Consider the following 26105-nt stretch of genomic DNA (forward strand, 5'->3'; position numbering starts at 1 on the left):
TGCAATATTGCTCATGTGATAGAAATAAATTGAATAATTATCTAGAAAAAAAAGAGCATGTACAGAATCTTACCTAATCCTAATCATTGAGGAAACTAAGTTATTTTTTGAATATATTGTTATCCTTGAAGATACTGATTATTTAAGTGTAGCAAATTGAGTCTTAGTTATCTCTGGCTTAAGCAAATTATGAGAGAAATCAGCTTGAACTAATTTAAAAAAACTTAAAATTTTCTGATTTTAAATGTTCTATGAGACACTAAGTGATAGGAGACCTCAATACTGATCTGTAATGATTTTTTAATAGACTTTTCCCCCTCCCCACCATTTTATAAATATGCATCTGATTTACTCACTTTTGCTTTTAAAACGAGACTTTCATTAATATTGTGAATAAAGAAGTCAAAAACTATTTTCTTAAGTAGAATTGATTACACTAGTAGCAATTATAAGGATGCTTTTGTTATTTGTTACATTTTTCTTTTAGGTTATTTCTGGTACCTGTTTTGACCGTACATTCAATGGTTTTATTTTTATTTTATTTTTTCTTTTTCCAAGCAGGACAGGTTGTAGTCCTCTACAGGACCAGGTTAGTATTTTTTGGTTGCTAGGAGGAGAAGCTTTGTGTGAAAGGGTTACTTTTTTTGCTTTTGGATTAGTTGAATGTTATGACTAAACTGACCTTAAGAGTAGTGAAGCTTTTGTGGAATAGGATTGAAAGCCTTAATTTGATTGTTTGGATTTAAGGTACTTCGAAAATAGAATTCTGTATGTTTTTTAAATACAGTGTCTTTGGAATCTGTTGTCTCATTTGATCTTCACAATAATAGATATTGTGATTTATCAAATTCCTTCTCTGAGCGAAGGTGGTCAAATGGAAAGCCCCTTGTAGAAGGGTTAAATGACTCCTATGATGGGGTTTTAAGTGGAAGAATAAGAAGGATGTGTGTGTGTGTGTGTGTGTTATGTATATATACGCGTGTGCATGTGCATTTGTACAGGTGTGTGCATATACATGTGCCTGTCTATGAATAGGGTGGAGGTTGTCTATCTTTCAGGGAGACAATAGAGTAATTGAAGAGAATGTAGAACAGGTAATATGGCTGTTTGGAGTTTCTTGCCATTGTTTTCATCAATATTGAGAATCAGGCAAGAGTCTCCTGTTGCTGAGGCTCTGTAATCAATACGTTTCTACCATTGGCTGTAAGGCTTGATACTTGCTATTGCTGTTGTATGTTTAGTTAGCAAACTCAGTGAGAATATAGAGCATGGGGGGGGTAGGAGTCGGGGTGAGGGTGGGGTTTTATGTAGCAGAATGAAGAAAATTAGATCATGGTAGATTTAACATTATATCTGTTTCCCCCTCTTCCTGTGTATGTCTGTGTGTATATATGTTATATGTATGTATGAGTGTATTCCTAGACTTCTGTGCCATATGCTATCTTTCTGTAATATAATATGTGTGATAGTTGGATTGTTTATGAGTTTTTTTCATTAAGAGTTTTAGTTATTTGGGAGTAATTTTGCTTACCAAAAAGCCCATGTCCTTTCCTCCCCTCTTCCCACCCCCAACCCCCATCCTGTACTACCTCAAAAAAAACCCCAAAAACCAATCCTATGAAAATTAGAGTGAAAAAAACCTAATCAATCAGACATTGAAAACCCAATAAAAATTTGATATTAATATTTTCAATACTCCTAAGAACTGCCACACATCAGAATATATACATCTAATGGGTAGAAAGCCTTGGTAGCATCAAGTTTCCAAAGCAAATATTTTGCCATTAAACTAGGAAAATAACTCAACCTAGCAGATTTTTTTCTAAAATTCTTAACATACTTTGTTGTAGTTATGAACCTTCATGACTATGACCATGTTTGATAACTATGTTACTTTCAGGTAACTATAGGTATATGATAAAGTAAATATCTTATTTTTAAGGGTATACTGTCTTGTACCCTATTTAATGGGAGAATGATTATAACATTAAGGTAAATACCTTGCCTTGCTTTGAAATGGGATCCTTAACTTAAAGTAACTAAACTTTTAAAAAGTCTCTCACTCTGATAGCTTTATTATCTTATGTATATCTACTTGCTGGTTATTGCATTTTTACTTTAGCCAACCTCAAACTTAGGAATTTTATAAAATATACACACTGAAATATTTTAATCATTTCAAAATTTTTTGAGTTATGAACTATTTTTAAAATGGCTTGAATGGTTTGTTCTTCCTTTTCTGCTTCTCTCTGTTAGATGTTTGATAGGACAAAATAAAACTAAATAGGAATAGAATGAATGCTTGTTGAATTAGATTGGAATCATAGTATTTTAGAGGGAGCAGGAAGGCACTTGGAAGATCACCTGTTCCTAAAGTGTGTAACCCAGGAAAGAAAAAACCTTAGTCAAATATTTTGGCAAAGGTCTATCATAGTATATACCATATCAGCACATACTATTCTTTGTTAAAATGTTATATGGTATTGTTGCATACTATATTACTAATGGAACATAATGGCTTAAAATGAACAAATGACATGAAGTAGTGATTAGGTAATTAATATTATTTTCATTCTTCTCTAGGTACTGAATTGGCAACTCATATTTATGTGTACTTTTGATGTTAATAAATCATTTTTAGTTATGTTGTTTTACAAAATAATGATGTTACCTAATATTCTTGGTTACATAGAGGTAATTCAGAAGCATAGCTGCTTAAAATGGAGTTACCATTTAGAATCATAGACTATTAGCCCTGAGATGTATAGAGTCCTTAGAAACCATGTAGTCCAGCTTATTAATTTTATAAACAGAGAAACTTATGCTTAGAGAAGTAGAGAAACCTGCCTAAGATTTCGTAGCTGGTTTGTGGCAAAGTCTGAATAAGAACTTCAGTTCAGTGATTTTCCTAATTCTGCCCTGCTTACCATGCTAATTGTAACGTTTGGCCTTGTAGGACAGAACTGGACTACAGTTCTGAGTGGAAACTGCAGAGAGGTATATTTAAATTTGATATAAGGAAAAACTTTATAACAAGCAGAGCTATCTATGCACAAATATAATAAAATACAAGCAAAGATGGGATTATGATTTGTCAGGTATACCATGTTTCAGTGGGAATTGGTTTTTGGGTTTGGGTTGGGCTAGATGGCTGCTGAGTTTCCTTCAGATTCTAAAATTCTTCTATTCTGTGATTCATTTATGGTATATGGTTATTAGAATATTTATTAGTTACCAAACTTATGCTCTGTTATTTCTGTAATTAAAGCTACACCTGTATTTGTTGTATATTTCTTGCCTTTTTTCAGACTTGTAATTCTTCTGAAGCACTGTTAACACTAACACAAATGATCAGCTATAATTATTAAATTGCATCAGGTCTGGAAGACTGGCAGGCATCATGGTACAGTGGAAAGCACTCACTGGCTTTGAAGTCAGAGAGTAGAGACTGAAATTCTACCTGTAACATTTATTATATGTGTGACCATTTCTCTGATTTCCTCATCTATAAAATTATGGGGTTGGACTAATTAGCACCTGAGGGCCTTTCCAGGTCTAAATCTGTGATCTTTTAGATGGCATTAAAGTATTTTTAGGCTATTGTGGACCAGAGACCAGGTGGCGGGTAGGTGGCTCAGTGGACCAGAGGGCTAGGCTTGGAGTCAGGAAGATTTGAATTTAAATCTGACCTGAGATACTTACTTAGCTGTGTGACCCTGAGCAAGTCACTTAACCTGTGTTTGCCTTAACCCACTGGAGAAGGAAATGGCAAACCACTCCAGCATCTTTGCCAAGAAAACCCCATGGACAGCATGGTTCATAGGGTCACAAAGAGTCCGACAGGACAGAATAACTGAACAACAACAAAAAGGACCAGAAAACCATAGGATGTTTCTCTCATATGTCTGAGTTATACATCCTTAGATCTCGCAGATTTGGCTTAGTCTTTCCTTTATAGTTTTGCTTCTGATAAATGCGTTAGAGTTTTAGTTCTTCTAGGAAATAAACAATAGATTATCAATTATTTTTTGAATGGGGGATGAGTTGTCAGTGGAAATAAAAACAAGTCTTCCTTTAACTGGAGAAGAAAGGCTATGGTACACTTTCCTTTTGTTTCTGTGGCTATCCAGAATTTCAGGAGCTGAAAAGATGAAAGCTAGACTATTCTTATTTCCCTTTTTTTGTTTATGAGTGGCTCCAAGAGAGAATAAAGATTACCTTGAACAGTTCTGTTTGACTGACTCAGGACAATGGAAGAGTATCCTACACTTAGACTTTCCAAATCTGTCCCTATAAAATTGCATCTTATATAAACAGAAATCAAAGAGGTTGAATATAACTAAATGATATCTGGCTATTAGCAATGGAACATCTCTTAACCAAAATTTCAAAGCTTTTGAAATGGAAACTCATTTCTTCATGATGTGACTGGAAGGAATTTAACCTCATGTTTATTGCTATATGTGTTGGAATGCTTACAATGTCTCAATCCATCCAAGCTACTACCATTAGGTTCCTTGCATAGCACCTAACCCCTTTTCTTAAAACCTTCCCCACTATTTTCTTTTGAAATAACAACTGCTTAGCAAATGATTTGTCTTTGCCAGCGTGTAAACAAATAAGCCACTGTTTGCCTCTGACTAGGTTGGAAGGAGTGGGAGAGAACTAGTCAGTTTTCATTTTCTACCCAGCCATATATCATCATCCTTCTTCCTTATCTCTGTTTCTCCCCAGTATTTCTAAGCTTTGAAGATATGCATCATCAGTGCTATGATCTACTCCTAATTCTATAGGGGAGAAGCAATGAGCTGGACCTGTACCAACTTTCTGGTCAATTTTCTTCTGGACCTATCTATAAAATAGAACAGATATTTGGTTTCAAGAAACTAATATAGTTATTATTAAGGCATAAAAATAACTTAAATCTAGACCTGTGATCTCATCCATGTAGGGAACTCCCTGTATGAAAAATGTTTCTTTTAATGAAGTTTAGCACATGGTCTTTAAGTTCTAGTCTTTGTTTGTTTGTTTTCAGGCAGTTGGGGTTAAGTGACTTGCCCAGGGTCACACAGCTAGTAAGTGTCAAGTGTTTTGGCCAGATTTGAACTCAAGTCCTCCTGACTTCAGGGCCGGTGCTCTATCCACTGCACCACCTAGCTGCCCCTAAGTTCTAGTCTTAATTGTCTGGGACACTGGGATTAAGTGACATGTCCAGGGTCATATGGTTAGCTGGTCAGTGTTAAGGGTCAGATTTAAAACCATTTCTTCTTGACTGCAAGGTCAGTACTCTCTACATGCACAACACCCCCACCCCCAATACTGTAGTATAGATGTAGCAAAATAATGAACAATAACAATTCCTAGCAATGTATGTATACATATATGAATATACATTAAAGACATTCAAGTGCCTATTATTGGATAATGAGGAAAATGCAAAGATGAACAAATTACTGTCTATGCCATCAACGTTCTTGCAATCTATAAAATATTTCCTCACTTTCTCCCTCACCTTACATCCAATAAGCTTCTAAATTGGGTTGCTTCTACCGCCAAAACACCTCTCCCATTCCGTCTTTTCCATTTCCACTGGTTCCACCTAAATTTAGGATCTCATTAGCTGAAGTAGTCTCCCAACTGGTCTCTACTTCTCTCTTCATTACATCTTACCCTCTGCTGACAGATTAATTTTCTTATAGTTCTGATCGTGTTGCCTTCTCCATCTCCTCTTACCCTTCACCCCCTCCATTAAAAACCTCAACTAGTTCCCTATTGCCTTTTGAGTAAAATCCAGATTTCTTGGCTTGGTGTTAAATGTAGTCTATCTCTGGTAGTGCTCTGCCTTCCTAACCTTATACCCATGATCTCCCTTCATACATCTTATATATACTTGTACTTGACTTATATAGTCAAGCTGAAATACATGCCATATACTGAACATCTGGGCTTTTCTGTCTCCATAATTTGGTTGTTTCTACTCAGAAATACCTGATTAAACTCTTTTCCCTCCCCCTTCCCCTCTTCTTCCTGTATAAATCCTACCCATTATCCTTTTTAGGAACCTTCAGATCAGGAACACTTTTTCCCCATAAACCTATGTTCTATCTCCTAAAAAACAAACAAACAAAAAACCCCAAAATCCAGCTCCCTTCAGTGAACCTTTACATTATGCTGAATTCTTCTTATAGAACTTGTGATATGTTATGTATTATTAATTTATGTACTTTTTTTTTTTAATCTCCCACATTAGACTTAAGTTCCTTGATGGCAAGGACTACTTTATTCTTTGAATTTCTCCTTCTCTTCTCTTCTGCGCATCTTGCACGTGGAAGTTATTAAAAGTTTTAAATAAAAAAGTTATAACTATTGCCTGGAAATTCTTAATTTTTAAAAAACAATTTCATATTTTATTTTAAATCTAAAATATTTTAATTATGATGGCTCACAATTAGACTTTAAAATTCAAGTCTCTTTTTGCATTTTAGCATTCATCTTCAGATGCTGTACCTTTTATTAAGAAAATTACTTTGGCATGAAGGTATTATACTGAAGTACATATATTATTGCAAAGGTAGACAATATTCTTTGTGTCCCATTAAAAATGAACAGTTTTTCACAGTATTAAAATGAAAATTTGAGGATTATTTTAGGAAATGACATAAAAAGCAGTTGTGGTGAATGGTGGGATAGATTATTTTCTTTTTTGAGGCTTTATTCTAAAAGCTTAATAATTTTAAAATGAAAATTATTGTATTTTAACATTTATATTTGATATTGGATGAAGTTCTAATCTTGTTCATTGTGGCATGAAGTTTAACCTGAGGAGTGTAAAGTGAAAGTTTTAGCAGGTCCTATAAAATTGTAAAGCTTGGAGTTCAGATCTGGTGATCAACTCTATAGCTGTTTTTTAGGGATTAGTCTAACAGTGTGGAGGGATTCATCATCACAAGGTTGGCCGCTAGGTTATGAATAACTCGTGAAGTTGGTCTTTTTAACTGGGGTTGGGTAGACATTAGGTATTACTGTAATTTGCATAAGTGGAAAGAGTACCAAAACATACAACTTTTTCAGAAATAGTAAATACTCTTAACATCATCTATGAATTTTACTCCAAATTCTTGTTGAGTGTTATTACAATACATTGAAAAGCAAAGCTCTAAATAAACATGTTAAGTATAAAACACTATGGAAATATTAACTGGTACCCACAGTACTTTGTGAGTATGACAAATAGGTTAAAATGGATAATTAGTTTAATCTCTGAAAGCATAGTCTACTTTTAATATGGTATTAGAAGGAATAGAATAGGTTTGATGATTTTCTGCATGTTAATACAGCCATTCTGGAGTAAATATAAAAATATTTTCTTTAGGGTATATGTGAAGTTTTATGCTATATTATTGGAGAAAAATTCTTATTAGATTTATTTTGTAGCAACTAAAAACTTATTGAATGGTAGCTCCTATTTCCATATTTCCACAGTAGTTTTTACCATAATTAATGTATTTAATATTTGAAAGTAATTACTTTGTTAAGGCAGTTGACTTCAAATTTACTTAGCCAACTTTCTTCTCAAGAGCACTTAAAAACAAGTGACATATCTCAAAAGATTTATCTAGGGTCTCGGTTGGCTTAATTTCACCTTTAAATATCTATTAGCTTCATTAATAAGTCTGTCTAAAAATAGTATATGTATATATGTGTGCAAGTTATAAGAGAAGGATATATTGAATCTGAGAATCTGTGAATGTCAGAATTGCAATGACCTTTAGGGTCATCCAACCCAAACCATACCAAGAGCTTTTCTCTTTCTTCGTACTCCTTGAATGTAAGTTCAGTCAATCAGCAATCTTTTTGTTAAGTGCTTACTATGTTCCAGGAATTGTACTAAGGGTCAGGGATACAAAGGAAAAAAAGAAAGTATTCTCTGCTCTTAAGGAACTTAAAATATAAAGCAGAATGCTCTCCTCCTGGCCAAATATAAGCTTCTTGAGAGTAGAAATTTGTATTTTTGTCTCTGTCCCCAGAGGCTAGCACAATGCTTTGCACAGAAGTGCTTAAAAGATGTTAATTAAATTGATTCTTATGTCATGTAATACTGTTGGCTCTGTTTTCCTTCTTGAAATTCTGACCTCTCTTAGCTTTTGTGACAGATACCACATTCTTCTGGTTTTTAGATGACCTTTGAGATCGCTGCCTATACACTATGATCCATGTCCTCTTTCCTCCTTCTTGTCTTTCCCTTGATGGCCTTTCTTCCTCTTGCTGGAAGAATGTTGGTGGCTCATAAGGTTCCATTTGCCAAAGGAAAAATAAAAGGGCCAATTTCATGTACTCCAATAATATTAGCAATTGTTGTTCAGTTGTGTCTGACTCTGTGACCCCATTCGGTGTTTTCTTGGCAGAGATATTGGAGTGGTTTGCCATTTCCTTCTTGAGCTCATTTTACAGATGAGGAAACTGAGGCAAACAGGGTTAAGTGACTTGCCCAGGATCACACAGCTAGTGAATGGGGCTGAGTTTGAACTCAGGTCTTCCTGACTCCAGGCCCAGTGCTCTATCCCCCTACCTGCTCAATTTGAACTATTACATGTGGCTAACTCCTAAAATTCCGGTTCCTTATTTCTATCAGAGTACTAGATAGCTCTACTTAGATGTCCTGTCAACACCACAGATTCAACATATTCCAATGCACATTCATCATGTTTCCTCCCCAAATATATCCTGTTTCTGACTTCCTATTGCTGTCAATGGAACCATCATTTTTTTCTTGTCACTGACGCTTGAAATATTGAAACTAAAGCTCCTCCTCCTCCTTCCACACCTTATATTCTGACCTATGAAATCCTATCCACCCTTTATAATCTGGCTCAAATGCTACTTCTTTGAAGCATTCTCTGATCTTTCCAGCCAGAAGTTGTATCTTCCTCTTCTTTCTTTGTATTCTTTTAAAAATCTTTGTCATATTTTGCCTTGTATTGTTGTGTTTTCCCACCTTTTTCCTTCTTTATGCTTTCTGTATGCCTAGATTATTCTTTGTCCCCTTCTTTGCTTGTTGAATTCCTACCTATCCTTTATAGAACAAACCAAATGCTACTATTTCCATGAAGCCTCCCCCAGTTGGTAATGACTTTTCCCTTTTTGGCCCTCAAATAACTCTGTACCTCTCTTATGCACTTATGTCTTTTGTATTAGTTATTTGTGTGTATAGCATATCTCCCTTCTAGACTCACCAGGAGGTAAGAGTTTGTCTTATCTGAACTTTGTATTTCCTCTAGTGCCTACCGGAATCTTCTGCATACAGTAGGCATTTAAACATTTGTAGAAATTGAAATTGTTTGTGTATCACCTCCCATACTAGAGTATAAGTTCCATGATGACAGGGGTTACATTTTATTCACTGTATTGTACAAAGTACCTAGTGTAGTACCTACGCATAGGAGGCACTCAAATGAGTGAATGTCATGCATAAGATACAGGCATTCCATAACTTAAGAATACTTGACTTGTAAGTGATTTGCATGTTAATGGGTGGAGCCTATGTTTTTAACTTATAAAAGCAGGCTCTTTCTTCCAATCTCACGTTCCCCAATTTCATTTATGTATGTGTAGTTAAATTAGCAGTACACAGGAATCTTTGCCTTATCTTCCCTTCCATCCCATTGAGCTCTTTTCCCTTTGGTGGAATGGAAGAGGGGAATTCCGAGCATCTCTAGTAAGAACCTGGAAGGTTCTCACCTCCCCCCCCCCCAACTATTTTAATCAATGGTGATTTGCTGTAGTTGAAATAATATACTTTAAGGTACTGTATGGATTAAGACTATGCCTTTTTTTTTTTTTTTTTTACTGGCCTGGGAACCCAAACATTTATAGTATTTTTTTTGTGGAAAAAATCATTCAACATTTGAGACAGTTGACCTACAAAATTTTGGTATACAATTGGTTAGTTGAAGAATCTTTGTAAAGACATATGCCTTGTAGGGTAGGTGAAGGGTGAAGAGTGAAGTAGGATCAAGCCTTTTTGTAACTGGCATTGGAGGGGGTGCTAGCAGCATGGACCTGTCTTCTAAGCCAACTGCTAAATGTAGTTGTTTAGGGTGAGCCTCAAGAAATTTAAATTTCTGTAATAAAAAGCCATTTTGGAACTGGTTTATATAAGTGAAGAACTAAGAGGATCCCAAAGAGGAAAAACTAGTTATCAATACATGCTTATTATTATTAAAAGGAAAAGAATAGATTTCTTTTTTAATTTAATACTGCTGTAGAAGAAATATTTTTCATTCAAGGCTATGGAAATTATTTATATACTTTGGAAGCAATTAAGGTAATGTGTGTTTGAAATGTTTTGGAGGGATGAGTTTTTTAAGCCTTACTTCCTACTACCAAACCTTGTATTTTCTCCCTCTTTTTCTCACAAATTAAGAATATGAATTTACAAGTTCTTTTGTCTGGGGGATAGAGTCAGACTCTTAAATATCTCTAAATTGTTAAAGGTCCTTTATAGAACAACCCTAGAACTTTGCTAACTGTTATGAAGGATACAAACGTGTTTGTGACATAACATGTTCTCTGCTCTTAGGGGAATTTCCAGTTCAGTTGGGGAGAAAACGCTGACCCTTGTGAAACTATAAAAAATGAGGCATGCATCATTAAGTACTAGTCTCAATTTAGTAGGAATAGAGAAGTGAGTGGTTAGGGTGAGTAGTTAGTAAAGAGAACAGTCAAGTGATATTTCTTGGAGGAGATAGAACTTGAGGACAGTTCTGAACAACAGACATTCCTACCATTAGATTAGAATAGGTGGCCACAAGCAAAGATTGGTAAATGCATGTAGTGTTTGTATGGCACAAGCTAAACTAAGAGATAAGAGCCCAAGGAATGGCAGGTATGTTATTGTGAAAAGAGTGCTAGATTTGACATTGGAGGACCCAGGCACAAATCTTGTCTCTGTCAGGTACTTGCCTAAAAGTCATTCCATCCCTCGTGCTTCAGTTTCCTAATGAGAAGGTTGGACAACATTTATTTGAACAACAAAATTTATAAGATCCCTTTCAGCTCTAAAGGTAAACATAATGCATTTGTTCTATACAGTGTATGTGAAATGCCATCCAATTCTACATAGATTTGTAGAGGGGTACTTACTATGTGTACTAAATACTTATAAATCTTTTTTTTTTTTTTGAGGGAGGGGTCTGGACCTGTGATTTCATTGGTTTGGGGAAATTAATCCTGGTGTGTCAATTTCCTCAACCAATTCAGATTGACAGTTCTTCTATAACAGTTTTAGAGAATTGCCTGGGGCACTAATAGGTCAAATGCTTACCCACAGGTAGTACAGAGTGTGAATCTGTGTCAGCATTTCATACAGCATGCTGGCCTCTCCTATGCTTATATGCTTGTATGTCACTTCCCAGTTTATTATATAGTTTCACAGAAATGAATCTCAGGTTCTGTGGGCTCTCTTAATACAACGTAAGCTGCTTGACGGCAGAGACTGTTTCATTTGTATCTTTGTCTTCTTAGTGCCCAGCCCATCCCCCTAGACATAGAAGTTGCCTACTAAATGCTAGTCAATCAATTGATTGATGTAGAAATGGGGAGGAGGGGGAAAGTCAACTATGTAAGGTGGGCTTACTATATGAAAGAACTTCCAAAAAACATTGTACTGTCTTTTAGAGAGCAATTGTAGGCTTTTGAGGAACTGAGTTGAACAATCATGAAGAATGGGAGAGGTGCTTTAGGACTAGAAGAGGACAAATGTCCTACTTTTAAAAAGGGAGTAATGTGCCATTTTGTGACTTTAATTTCTGGCAAAGTACTAGAATATATTGTAGAAGGGTTGATTTGCAAATGTCTAGAAAGGGAAGCTTCATTGAGAGTCAGCATGGTGTCATCAAGAACAGGTCATGGCAGACTAACCTCACATCCTTTCTAATGGTGTTAATAGTCTGGTAAATCAGAAAATGGTGTAGAGAGTATATGTGCACTCACCTCCCAGGCTTGTTGCAAGGATCAAATGAGATAATATTTGTAAAACACTTTGTACGGTGCCTAGCACATAGTAGGCACTAAATAAATGCTAGTTATTATTGTTGTTGTTCTTGTTATAACAAAGCATTTGACAAAGCCTTTTATGGTATCCTTATGGACAAGTTAGAGAGAGGTAGAATAGATGATAGTACAGTTAAGTGGATTTAGAACTGTTTGAACAATTGGCCCCCCAAAATTGACATAATTGGGTTAGTGTCAACTTGGAGAGAGGCCTTATGTAGGAGTGTGCAGGAATCTTTCCTATCCATGGCTTTCTGCTTTTAAACATTTACATATATGACCTCGATGAAGGCATACATGGCTTGATTATTAAATTGTCTGGTGACATGAAGCTTGGAGAGATGATGAATGTGTTGGATATTGGGAAAAAAATCTCAAATTTAGAATGGTGAACTGAATCGAAGAAGATGAATAATAACAATGCTAATTCAAATTTATAATAACACTTTAAGACTTGCAGAGTCTTTTCCTCAAAATAATCCTGTGAAATAAGAAAGTTTCCACATTTTATGGGGAAATGAGCATTGGCTAGAAAGTTTCCAAGTGGGGATTTAAATCTAGTTGTCTTGATTTCAAGTCCAGGGCTCTTTCTACCATAGCATGTTGTGATAGAAAGGAGGGACACAATTTTTAAAAAGTAAATTTAAAATCTCACACTTGGGTTCAATAAACCAGTTGCACAAATAAGAATAGGAGATGAATAGCTAGACATGGTTGTTGTTTTTTTTTTCAGTCAACTACAGGCTCAGTATGATGCAGCAAACAAAAAAAAGCTAATGTAACCTTGGATTATATTAATAAAATCAGATTCCAGAATGAGGCGTATGTTGAGTCCTGATTTTCTTTATTCTGTTTAGACAACATCTGGAGTATTGTGTTTAGGCACCACATTTTAAAGATGGACTTTTGGGGAACATATCCAAAAGAGAGCACCCAGGATGATGAGAAGACAAGGGACCATGTCATAAAGATTGGTTGAAGTAATGGAAATCTTGGAGAATAGAAGAATTAGGAGATCACATAATAGCAGCCTTCATATATTTAAAGTACTCTTTTGTGGAAGGGAGGTCTGTACTTGTTTTGTATGGAATCAGAAGGCAGAACTAGGAGCAGTAGGTGGAATTGCAAGACAGATTTAGTGTTGTTTTGAAGGGAAATTAAAAAAAAAACAACAACCCCAGAACGTTCAACTGAAAGGTACCCTTTCTGGATTGGGCTGCCTTTGGAGGTAGTGAGTTCTTCCTTACTGGAGGTTTTCATGTAAAGGCTACATGACCACTTCTCAGTGATTTTGGAAAATGGATTCTTATTCAGTTAGAGATTAGTCTGTCCATGGGGTCCCTTCCAGCCTGTAAATTTGGTGATTTTTATTTGGTTAATTTTGCTTACGTAGAAATTTCCCTTATAGAACTTATTCATTTCATGTCAGTTCAATTCAACAAATTTTGTTGAGCACTTATTTTGTCAAAGATTTTGCGTCTTCTGAATGATGAATTAACTGATTATTATTATTATTATTATTACTATTTTACCTTTTTATCCTTAGTTCACAGAATCATAGAATCAGAATTACAGATTGTGAGTTGCAAGGGACTTTAGAGGTCATATAATCTACTACTCGGTATCTGTAGAATAATAACTTCTTCGGTTGACAACCCTAACAAGTGTCATAAAATGTAAGAATGAGTAACAGGGTAAAAACTTTCATGACTTCAAATCTTAGAACTGAAATAGACCTTTCCTTGAATAAGTTTTGTCTACTTCCCCCAAACAGGAGTTATATATACAAACATCCCTGACAACTATTCATCTCTCTTCTGTCTTAAGACTTCCAGAGATGGAAGTACATCTTGAAGTAGCCTGTTCTACTTTTGACAGCTTTAATTGTTAGAAACCTTTTTTTCTTGTAAGTAGCTGAAATGTATACCTCTCTTTTCCCTATCCACTGATCATAGTTCTGCTTTCTGGGGCTGAGCAGATAGCAGTGTGCTGTGATATAAGGAGTGATGAACCTGGGATCAGGAAGATCTAGGTTCAAATCCTATTTTAGTCACTTACTAGCTATGTGACTAGGAGCAAGTCATTAACCTCTCTGTGCTTTATTTTCTTCACTTTAAAATGAGCAAGTTGGACTTGATAGTTTCTAAGTTTCCTTCTAGCTCTATTTATATTGTCTTTCAACTATTTGAAAATAGCTATTGTTGTTTTCCTAAGTTTTTTCTTCACTAGGCAAAAGATATTTACGTCCTTTAAACAATACTTATATGGAATGATTTAAAGATGAATAAAACTTAATAAATCACCTTTCATCTTAATTCTGTCCTTTCTAAAATGTGGTACTCAAAATTGAGTACAATGGTTCAGATATAGTCTGACCCAGGAAGATTTAGCAGGCTTTTCCCCCTCCTTCATTATGACCATTACATTTCTATTAATTCATTTCAGTTTAGCAAACAATTATTAATACAATCTAAGATCATACTAACTTTTTTTGTGTGTGTTCCCCATCACATTGTTGAGTTACATTGAGCTTGTAATCTACTTAAACTCCTAGATCTTTTTGCATACAGATTGTTATCTGGTCATAACTTCCTGCCTTGAATAGATGTACATACGTACACACACACACACACACACATTTCTACATATATGTGTGTGTATATATATTTACAAATCTAAGTACAGAATTTTAGATGAATTTTTGTGTAAGGTAATCCTATAGATTCATCCTTTTTCTGCTAGTCAAGATCTCTTTGGATCCTGATCTGTCACTTTACGTATTATTTCTTTTCCAGCTTAATTTCATCAGCAAATTTAATAAACCTTCCATCTAAGCCTTCATCCAAATTACTGATTTAAATTGTTAGCAGAGCAGAACCAAGGACATATTTTAATGGTCCTCTTGATCAGCATTTTTGGAGTATAGTCATTCAGTTAGTTCTAAATTTGGTCAACTGTATTGTTGCCTAGGCCACAGTTTTTTGTCTTGTCCAAAAGGATATCATAAGAGACTTTGTTATATCTGTTGCTGAAATTTGGGTATGTTGCAACTGTACCATTCTTCTCATATACCAGATTAGTGACTTTGTCAGAAACAAGCATTGAGTTTATTTAGTTTGCTATGATTTTTTCTTTACTAACTTATGTTGGATAATAGTGAGCATCACTTCCAAGTGCTTAAAAGCCATAACTTGTATTTTTGAAAACATTTTTAATAGAATATAATTATTTTTTATAAATTTGTACTTGACAAATATCAATTTCTGTATGTAAAAAAATAGAAAAAGATTTGCATGTGAAATGCAATGAATCTCTAAAGCTTACCCTTTTCCAAGTGATTTTCCTAAAGTGCTTGCTGAGTGTTCAATCCTTTTACCCATCCCCTACTCAGTAATTTGCAGTGACTCCCTATTGCCTGTGGGATCAAATACAGAACCCTCTTTTTGGCATTCAAAATCCTTCATAACCTATCCCCCTCCTATCTTTCCAGTCTTCTTATACCTTATCCCCCACCAGGTACTCTTTGATTAAGTGACAATGGTCTCATGGCTGTTCCACAAAAAAGACAGTCAATATCTTGACTTTAGGCATTTTCTCTGGTTGTCCCCCATTCCTGGAATGATCTCCCTCCCCATTCTGCCTCCTCACTTGCCGGTCTTCTTCTTCTTCTTCTTCTTTTTTTTTTTTTTGCTTTTTAGGGAGGCAAATGGGGTTAAGTGACTTGCCCAGGGTTACATAGCTAGTACGTGTCAAGTGTCTGAGCTCAGATTTGAACTCAGGTCCTCCTAACTCCAAGGCCAGAGCTCTATCCACTGTGCCACTTAGCTACCCCTGTTGGTCTTCCTTTAAGTTCCAACTAAAATCTCATTTAGGGCTTTCCCTTCATTATTTCCTATTTATCTTACATATAGCTTGCTTTGTATTTTTTTGCTTTTTTGTCTACCCCATTAGATCATAAGCTTCTTGAAGGCAGGGACCCTTTTGTCTCTTACTGTATCCCTGGTGTTTAACACAGTGCCTTTCACATGGTAGGCACTTAATAAATATTTGTTGATTGACTCTCCAATCTATATTTCCAGAGCTCCAATCCCATATCACCATTTATGTTTTAATCATTCAATGGATACTTTAAAGGTATCTCAAATTGAACATACCCAGAACTAACTCATTGTCTTTTATGTAAAAGCTACCCTTCAGAATTTCCCTATATCTGTCAAGGGCAACAATGTCTTGTCACTCAGGTTCACAATTTCACAGTCATCCTTGAGTCCTCACTGTCACTCACCCCACATATCCAGTCATTTGCTAATTCTTATTTCTACACCCATAACATTTCTCACATATCTATTTGTTTACTCATTCAGCCATCTTTCTATTTCAGACCCTCATCACCTCTCACCTGGACTATTTACTATTTCAATAGCCTTCTAATTGGTCTCCTTGCCACAAGTCTTTTCCCTCTCTAATCCTTCCTTTGAAGAGCTGAAAAACTGACTTTCCTAAAGCTTAAAACTGACCATGTTATTTCCCTACTCGGTCTTCAGTATCTCCTAGTTCTTCCAGGATCAAATGTAAACTCTTTCATTTTTGATATTTAAAGTCTTTCTAACCTACTCTTACCCTAACTTTCTAACCTTATTGCATATTACTCCTTCTCATACACTTTAGTTAATCAAACTAGACTTCTTGATATTTTCCTCATAAATAGCACTGCATCTCCTATCTCCTGCCTCTTGCCTTTATATGAGCTATCCCCTATGCTTGAAATGCATCCACTCTCCTTCCTTCTCTCAGAAGTCTTAGTTTCTTTCAAGGCTCAGCTCAAGCACCATCTTTTACATGAGGCCTTTGCTGATCAAAACTCTGCCCCTCCCCATCCAGTCCTAGGGCCTTCCCTTAAAAATTGTCTTGTAATTATGATATTGTGTTCTCTCTCTCTCTCTCTCTCTCTCTCTCTCTCTCTCTCTCTGTACATGCTTTCTCTTCTGATTAGACTTTAAGTTCCTTGAGGGTAAAGACAATTTTGACTTCTGTCTTTGTATTTCTGCCACCAGAATAGTGTTTAGTACAAGTGAGGTAATTCATGAATGCTTTTGACTGAGTGTTGCAACAAAAGAAAAGAATATGCAAGTTTCAAAGTATTGAGACAATTATATAAATTGATAAAGAGTGAAGTAAACAGAACCAAAACACGACTACAGTGTAAATAGAGCAACAACAAAAAAGAATGCTGTGTAACTATAATGACTAAGTTTAGCAGCAATAGAGTTGGAAAAATATATCATCTTTCCTTCTTTGCAGAGATGTGCAGTTATGGGTATGGAATAGTGCATAAACTGTCAGGAAACAACTAATGTGCTTATTTGAACTGCATCTCTCTCTCTTTAATTTTTTCTTACAAATGAAGGTTCATTAGGTAGGAAAGAGGTAAAGAACATATTCCAAAAAGGAGGTGATCTTTTAAAAGATATCAATAAAATATTATGACCAATGTGTGGATTTATGTTGCTTCATTATGCTTGTTTGTCACAAGGGAGAGTTTTTAATTCGTTTAATTAATTTAATTTTTTAATTTGAGTGGGATAAGGGGGAATAGTAATAGCAATAAAAAGTAATAGTAATTATAATAGTAAAAAGATATAAAAAAGATACAGAATTTTAAAAATATGTAGAGAACAAAAGGAAGTTCAGAGGGAGGTAATCAGGACTTCTTTAAAACAAACATGTTGAATTTATAATATGCTTTAATCAATAAACATTCATTAAGCACCTACTATGTGCCAGGCAGTGTGCCAAGTGCTAGGTATATAAAAAGAGGCAAAAGATAGCCTCTGGTCTCAAAAAGCTCATAATCTCCTGAGGGAGATAATAAATAAACAAACATATACAAAGCAAGCCATATATAAGATAAATAGGCAATAATAGAAGGAAGTCACTAGAATTAAAGAGGGATTGGAAAAGTTTCCTGTAAAAGATGGGGTTTTAAGTTGGGATTTAAAGGAAGTCAGGCAAATCAGGGAGTTACTTGAGTTTTTTGAGTTAGGAGGATGACATGATCGGTTCTGCACTTTAGGGAAAATCACCTTGAATGGAAGATGGATAGAGACTTGAGGCAGACAGACCCATGAGCAGGTTAATACAATAGTCCAGATGTGAGATGATGAGAGCCTTCACCAGAGTGGTGGTAGGGTCAGAGGAGAGAAGGGGCTGTATTCAAGAGATTTTTCAAATTGACAGACCTTGGCCCCACATATTGGATATGGGGACTGGGAGATACTGAGGAGTCAAAAAAGACACATAGGTTTTAAGCCTGAAAGACTAGGAGGGTGACGTTGCCTTCTATAATAATAGGGGGAGGGAAGGAAGGCTAAGGGGAAAAAATAATCAGCTTGGTTTTGGACTTGTTGAGTTTAAGTTGTCTACTGGACATTTAGTTTGAGTTGCCTGAGAGGAAGTTGGAGATGCAAGATTGGAGGTCAGCAGTGAGTTTGGGGTAGGATAGGTAGATTTGAGAATTGTCAGCATAGAGATAGTAATTAAATCATGGGAGTTGTTGAGATCACCAAATGGGGTAATATAGAGGGAGAAGATAGGAGGGCCCAGGACAGAACCCTTAGGAACACCTGTGGTTAGAGGACAACAGTGGATGGTAATAATTAAATTACTATAAGCTGATGAAATCACTGAGTAGAGAGAGAAGAGGGCCCAGGACAGACACTCACAGTTTGCTGCTATATTGTGCATGATGATCTAGCAAAGAAGGCTGTGAACTGGTAGAAGGAGAATTTGTTTAGTCAGTCACAAATCAATAGCATTCTACTTAATTTCCAATTCTCTGCTGTTTTAACAAGTGCTGTTATAGATATTTTGGTATGTATAGGTTCTTTCTATCTTTGAGATCCTTAGAGTATATGCCTAACAGTGGTATCTCTGTGTCAAAGAGTGTGGACATTTTAGTTACATTATCATGATTCTAAATTGCTTTCCAGAATGGCTGGCACAATTCATAGCTCCACCAACTTGCCAGTTTGTAATACCCTCCATCATTGCCTCTTTCTTTTACCATCTTTATCAGTTTGCTGCAGGGCTCTTTTGATTTTCATTTCTTTTATTAGGATCATAGATCTACAATTTGTAGGGACATTAGAGGCCATCCAGCCCAATCCTTTCACTTTATACATATGAGGAACAGAGCACCTGAGAGAGTAAATGAATTGTCCAAGGTCATATAGATAGTCAGAGTCTGAAGCAGGCTTTGAACCCAGGCTGCCTGACTTTAGAGCCAATATTCCTCTTACTTAGCTATGGGACTGTCTATTGGTGATTTAGAGCAGTCTTTCATGTGGTTATCACTAGTTCTCCGTTCTTTTTAGAGCTGTTTGTTCAGACCACTTAGCCAGTGAGCAATAAGCCATCATCTGTATAAGGCATCTTAGAACTCTGCCAGTCATTTACTCCCAGCTCACTTGCCCATTACAAATCAATTCAACTTTTGACCATCTCCAGTCCTGAATGGCTTTTGTAGTTCTCCACAATTTTTTGAAGTTGGTTAGCAGTGGTCCAGTAGTTGCAACTGTCATTTCTTTCACTCTCTTGGTTTGTAGTTCATTTCATCCTGCTTACTTAAACTCATTGAGGGCAGATAGGTACTCTCTTGCCATATTTTCACTTATCTCAAGTTTTTTTCATGTTAACCATTTTTGTTTTACTTTTCTTATTTTCCTTGTAGAAGTTTTTCCTTTAGAGTAGAGAAAACTGAAGTTAGGTAAACATAAAATAATTCTGTCTTCTCTTTGTTGTCCATTATTGTGTTCCCATTCCATCTTAGTAGCAATTTTATTTCCTATTCCTCTTTCAATGTTGTTTTTTTTTTTAAAGTCATGATTGTTTTTCTTGGTATTAAGTGAAAGCCTGAGCTCATCATTTGTTTCTGACACAATTCTGACACCCTTTCTGACACAATTCTTACTGCACAATGACACTCTTCTGTTCTTCATTTATCTATTTTTGCTTCTGTCTTCTGTTCTTGTCTTTTAAAAATCTTATTTGGTTGATGTGTGCTATCACTTTCTTTTAGAGAACCATCATGTTTCTTTGTCATTGCAATCATTTGTGTCTCTCATAATATGACTTAAATATTTTAGATACTTAGTCCATAAGATTTTACCATAAGATTTTACTTTGTCTGAGCTCTTTGAAATAAACCTTTCCAAATTCTAACCTGTATATCACACTAGCTAGCATTCTCTTTTTTATCTATTATTTAATGGATGGAATGGAACTTAAATACTAAGATAGCTTAGTATTCTAACACTTCCTTCCAAAGTTCTGTTCATTTCTCCTTTAGAAACCAGTTCTTTTTTATTGTCAGAATCAGATTAGATTAGAGGTAGGGAAAACCGGAAGATAGCCCACCAATGTAGCAATCCAACCATTAAGTGATGATGTTATGGACTAGGGCATTGGTAGTGGAATTGAATAAGAGCTACAAAACCTAAACGGATTTAAAAAGAATAAATGGTAGGATTTGGTGATAGATATAAGGGATGCAAGAGACTGATGAATCAAAGATGACTCCAAAGTTTGTTAGCCAGGGAGATCATAACAATTTTAATTAATCAGAAAGTTTCTCTTTAGAAGGAACATATATGTGTATATGTGTATACATATGTGTGTATGTATATATTCATTTTTTATTTGAAAATATATTTCTATTAATGCCTTTTGTTCTTATATCACTAAAATTTTCCCATGTAGCTCTCCCCTACCTCCTCCTCACCAGTCTTCTTCCATAACAAAGATTTAAAAAGTAAGAAACCATGGTTCAACAAAATCAACCAGTACATTGAAAGAGTCTGACATCTGCAATGTTCCACACCTATAGTCCCCACCTCTGCAAAAAATGAAAGGTAATGTAAAAAAAATCTATTTTGAATTTAGACTTCAAACAGTATACAATTTTAGAAACATTTGACCCATATATACAGGTCAAACCCTGAATCATAGATTCATTATGAAAGAAATAGAGTAACTTTTAGATCATGAAAAAGAGGACTATTTCCTTCTGAAACAATAATACATTATGGTAAACAGAATTAATTTACTACAGTCAGAATCTTAAAAATTAATCCTTTTGACCTCCCATCTTCAAATGTGTTTAGATTATACCATGTATACCATGTATCTAGTTTGGTACTTTTTTTTTTAATTTACAAAAAAACTTCCTTATTATTCGAGGGATTTAAACATAACAAACATTTCTTGAATAAAATGAGAAGTTTCCAACAAGTGAAAATATAAATATATTAAGTTACCTTACACATAGCTTGGCATGGAGGAAAAAACCCAAAACAAATAGCAGCAATTATACAAACCCCACAGCTAAGCTGTGATGAGTCTTCAGTCATACTTGGTGCTTTGTCTATCTACTTAATGTGTTCAGCTTGATACAGAGTTTGCCATGACTTTTGGAGGCAAAGCTCAACTAAAGTTACAGCCATCAGAGCACCCAATGGGGTGGTTGGTGATGGTGGCAGCAGCAGCAGATTTGCTTAAGAAACAGGAGTTAACCAGCACTTTCAAACAGTGTATTAAGCATTCCTTAAATATTCCAAGTGAGAAACAAGAAGGCACCACTATTAGCAGAAAGATGTTAGCAGTTAAGAATAGGTATGTACAGCTTGGAGCAGAACTGGCATGCTCTTTCATTTTTTAGACTTTTTGGGCGATGGCCAATGGAACAGCAAGATATGAGGCTGTGGTTCATAGATCATGTAATGGACCCATCCCTGACTCTTCTGGCCACTAAAGTTCCTCCACTAAGACTCAGACAACAAATGGATCTTAGGGACAAGTTTGGCCATGTCCTTGGGCAACATGATGTGCTGGTACTAGAACTCCTCATCTTCTTATTTGTCCAAATGGTAAATGTGTTTATGTGACACGTCTGCTCTTCCTTGGGGACCCCCAGCCCTGCACTGCCAACTGCCTAACCATATCTACCCACACGTCTAGTTTAGTGTTAATAAATAAACTAATACTGGTTTAGTATTAAATTTAACACCAATATGACATTGGAATTAGATTATCAAAACCAGGGTGGCAGACTTATAATTTGACTTAACATTTGAAATATCCTAGAAAATATTCCATGATATAAGGTTAGTCTGGGTCAATTTCCCCTGTCACTGTGACCTGATATAAACTATTGCTACCATGAAGTTCACTTTCACTTCTTAGAATATAAAGTACAATGATATATGTAATATAGATATATAGATAGATATGTATGTATATTTACACATATACATATATACACACACATACAGTCATCCCTTCCACATTGTTGGGGTTAGGGGTGTGGTACTCCCATGATCTGGAAAATCTGCATCGAATTTTTTGACCCTCTATACCGAGAAGTCTGAATTATTATGATATTAAAAGATAAAATATGTTGATGTCATACAATACTGTATATATATGCATTTTTGAGTTTCTAAACTTTTTCTGTGTCATTTGCAGTTTTTGCAAAACTCCCAAGAAATTCCCGAGAAACTGTGATAGGGAAAGTCGTGATGTGGAAGGGATAACTGTAATGCTATATTTTGAAACAAACCTGGTAATCTGTTAACATTATTGTGTCCTATATGAAACCAAAAAACTGCTAGGTACTGTGGGTGGAAGAAAGTTCTATGAGGAAGTCAAGGTTAAGAGAAGACTAGAAGGATCTGTTGCATCTCAAAACCCTAATGGAAATGCTTTATTTTGAATTCTTTCTGAAATGGTTTATTATTAATTTTTTGGCATACTTTTAACTTTGGAGTATTTTTTTTTCTTTTTACAGTTTTTACATATTCTTAAATATTTATAAGGATTTATTATTCTCAACCTGGAGAGTTTGGAAAGAACACTGTATTTGGAATCAGAAAGACCCTGGTTTAAACCATGGATTTGCTGCTTATTGTCTGTATCACCTTGGACAAGTCATTCTGTACCTCAGTGCTTCAGTTTCCTTATATGGAAAATGAAGAGACTGGACTGGATGGCTTTGAAGATCTCTTTTAATTGTAAATGGGTCATTTTATTCCTAATTTGGTTTTACTGTTGTACAAATAAGTTTGAATACAAATGCCCATTTTGTAGTTTCTGAATCATGTGAAGGAAGACTAGTTTAAAAAAGGTCTTCACAGGTGAATTCTGAATTTGCTTAGTATTAACTGCACATTTAACACTCATTTCAGCATATCCATTGTATTGTTTCTGTAATCTTGTCTAATTGCTTAAATACGTTAGCATGAAATTCACATTTGGGAGATGAGGGAGATTCTTTAGCTTGGGTAAAAAGTTTTAGGATTGGTGTAAGTTGATGTAGGTTAGTAGAAAAAAGTTAACACCTGGAACTCATTCACTCTGGAATAATCTTTTCCTGTAGAAAGATAGCTTATTTGAGAGCAACTGCTGTGGGGCTGTTCTCTTATCGTAAGGGTGCTTAACCTGAGAATCACATCATTTAAGTGACAGTATCACAGTTAAGACGAATTATTTCAGAGCTTCTAAATCTGCACAAAAGCATGTGACCTTTGTCTGGCATGGTCTAGTGCAAAGAACTCTGGTTCTGGAATGAAAGAACTTGGGTTGAAACCCCACCTCTGTTACTATATATGTGACTTTAGGCAAGACACTTGACCTTCTTAGGCCTCAGTATCCTCATCTGTAAAATGAGTGGCTTGGATTAAATAGCCTTTGAGTTCCCTTAGACTTTGAGATCTATGATCCTATCTCTTATTGTATCACCACCAAGATCAAATCTGTCCTGACATTCAGAAACAGGAATATCAGAGAACTTCAAAGATTTCTCTTGATCATTATCTGCTTAAAGTAGTCTATTTCAATTTGGAATTCTAATTGTCACAAAATGTTTTACTTGTATAAAGTTCATGCCTGCCTTTTTGAGACTTTTACCCTCCCACTCTTCCTAGGGACCAAGGGATCCTTGTTCCTAGGGAACTCTGGGACCAAGCAGAAGAAGTGGTTGATACCTCTTCAGATACTTGAAAGATAGGTTTTATGTTCACTCTAAATTTTTACTTCTCCAGGGTAAACATCCATCTTTCCTTCAGTATCCTTTCATGGCCTGATCTTGAGGCTCTTCACCATCCTGATCCCTTTCCTTTGCAATGCTCTCTCCAGTTTTATCAGTTTCCTTCCTAAAATGTGACACTTTGAAATGAGGATAAATACTGCAGATGTGGTCAGACCAGGACCAGTACAGTGGGACTATCACCTTCTTAGTCCCAGATTTCTCACCTTACCACTCTTTTCACCTGACTTTCTCAGAGGTTTCAAATAATTTCTTTACAAAATCCAGTGGCTTTTTCTTCTTGACCTCTCTGCAGTTTTTGATACTATTGACCAAAGTTCCTCAGGGGAATTTTAATACTGCTCTCTATTGATTCTTTTTCCTGTTTCACCACTGCTTAGCTTCCCTTTATGGGTCTTCTTCTAGCTCCTGACCCATAAGTTTCAGTAATTTTCAAGGCCCTATTCTTCTTTCTGTTTTCCTGGTGACTTTACTCACTGTCATGAATTCATTATTATCTCTAATGTCTTTTGAAAATTTGAACAATAGTCCTCTCTACAACATATCTCCAATTCTAGCCTTAATTTCTTTCCTGATCTTCAATGCCACATTTCCAACTGCTAGCTGAAAATCTGAAATTTTGTGATTCTGTGAATACATGACTTCTCCCCTAGTTTAGGCTCTTATAACCTATTCCTTGGAATTATATAACAGCTTCCTCTTGGTCTCTCTGCCTTCTAGCCTATTTCTTCTTTAATTTGTCATCCCAAATAAGGTTTCTAAGATGCTAGTCTGACTATCTTACTCTTCTGATTAAAAATCCTCAATGGCTCTTTGTTATGTCTAGGATAAAATATAGACCTACCATAGCATTCAAAACCTTCTACAATCTGACCCACTTTTCTTGCCTCATTTCATTACTTGTGGATACCATACTCTATGTTCTGTCCAAAGTGGACCAACCTTCTGTCTCCCACCTTCACGTATTCACATTAATCATTCCCCCATACCTGGAATTCATTCCCTTTGTTCTCTGTCTTTCAAAAATTTTTTCCCCTTCAATTCTGGTGCCCTTTCTCTGTCAAATTTTAACTTCTTCCTGAAGTTACTAATGTTCTCTGCCCCTTCAAGTGATCTTTGATTATGTCGACTTGTTTCAGGTTGCCACTAATGATACATATAGTGCATTATATGTAAACTTATAGACCAAATAAATCAACATGATGTTCCTGAAGGATAGCATAAACTGTGAGTAGCCTTATTTGTTCCTCCCCTGCTTGGCAGGTACTTCTCTTGGCCATGAAGTGTCACAATCTCTGGAGTTGTCTTTCTGTGGGTGACTATTACTCCCTTTGTCCTCATTGTATTCTCTGTGCAGATACAAGAAAGAGATTCTTCAGAAATGGTCCCAGCACTTTAATTATTCTTAAATAATATTCAAAATGTATCATTAAAGATGAATCCCATAAAAATGTAAAAAAAAAGTCTGCCAAGTTCACACAGTTCTAGAATCTGAGACTTGAAGAGTCCTCTTGCCCAAACCATACCTGAAAAGAAATCCCCATATATAATAACAGAGATGATGAGTAGTTAATCCAATATTTGCTTGGATAGCTGTAGGAGGGAGTAACTCTCATCTCCCAAGAGAGTTTCTTTTGCTTAGGGACAGCTCTGATTGTTAAGAGTTTTCTTTATGACAAACCTAATTTACCTGTCTGCAACTTTCATACATTGTTCCTAATCTTGCCTTCTGGATCTGAACAGAAGCCCTATCTTTCTGTATGGTGTTCTTTATTTCTTGATAAAGAAAATATAATAGTGTAAAGTTTAAAGTCATGTCCTACCCAATAATCTTCTAGCCAAAGCTGTGTAGATCGTAAGTACAGATAGGAGATAATGTTCAGATTTATATAACTTCAACTCCCCTCCTCTCTCTCCCCCTTAAACAGAATGCTAAGGGAAATATTGTGTAATT

The 26105-nt window shown here is 35.6% G+C and overlaps 1 protein-coding gene and 1 pseudogene across 4 annotated transcripts in view; one reads left to right on the forward strand and one right to left on the reverse strand.

The window, feature by feature from the left end:
* LOC114053891 (chromodomain-helicase-DNA-binding protein 7) overlaps positions 1-26105 on the forward strand; it is a 245912-nt gene that overhangs the window by 7694 nt on the left and 212113 nt on the right. The window lies entirely within an intron of this gene.
* Positions 21756-25862, reverse strand: LOC114054005 (annotated as a pseudogene).

Source organism: Vombatus ursinus, unplaced genomic scaffold, assembly GCF_900497805.2.
Source record: "Vombatus ursinus unplaced genomic scaffold, bare-nosed wombat genome assembly UNPS02014812.1, whole genome shotgun sequence".
NCBI lineage: Eukaryota > Metazoa > Chordata > Mammalia > Diprotodontia > Vombatidae > Vombatus > Vombatus ursinus.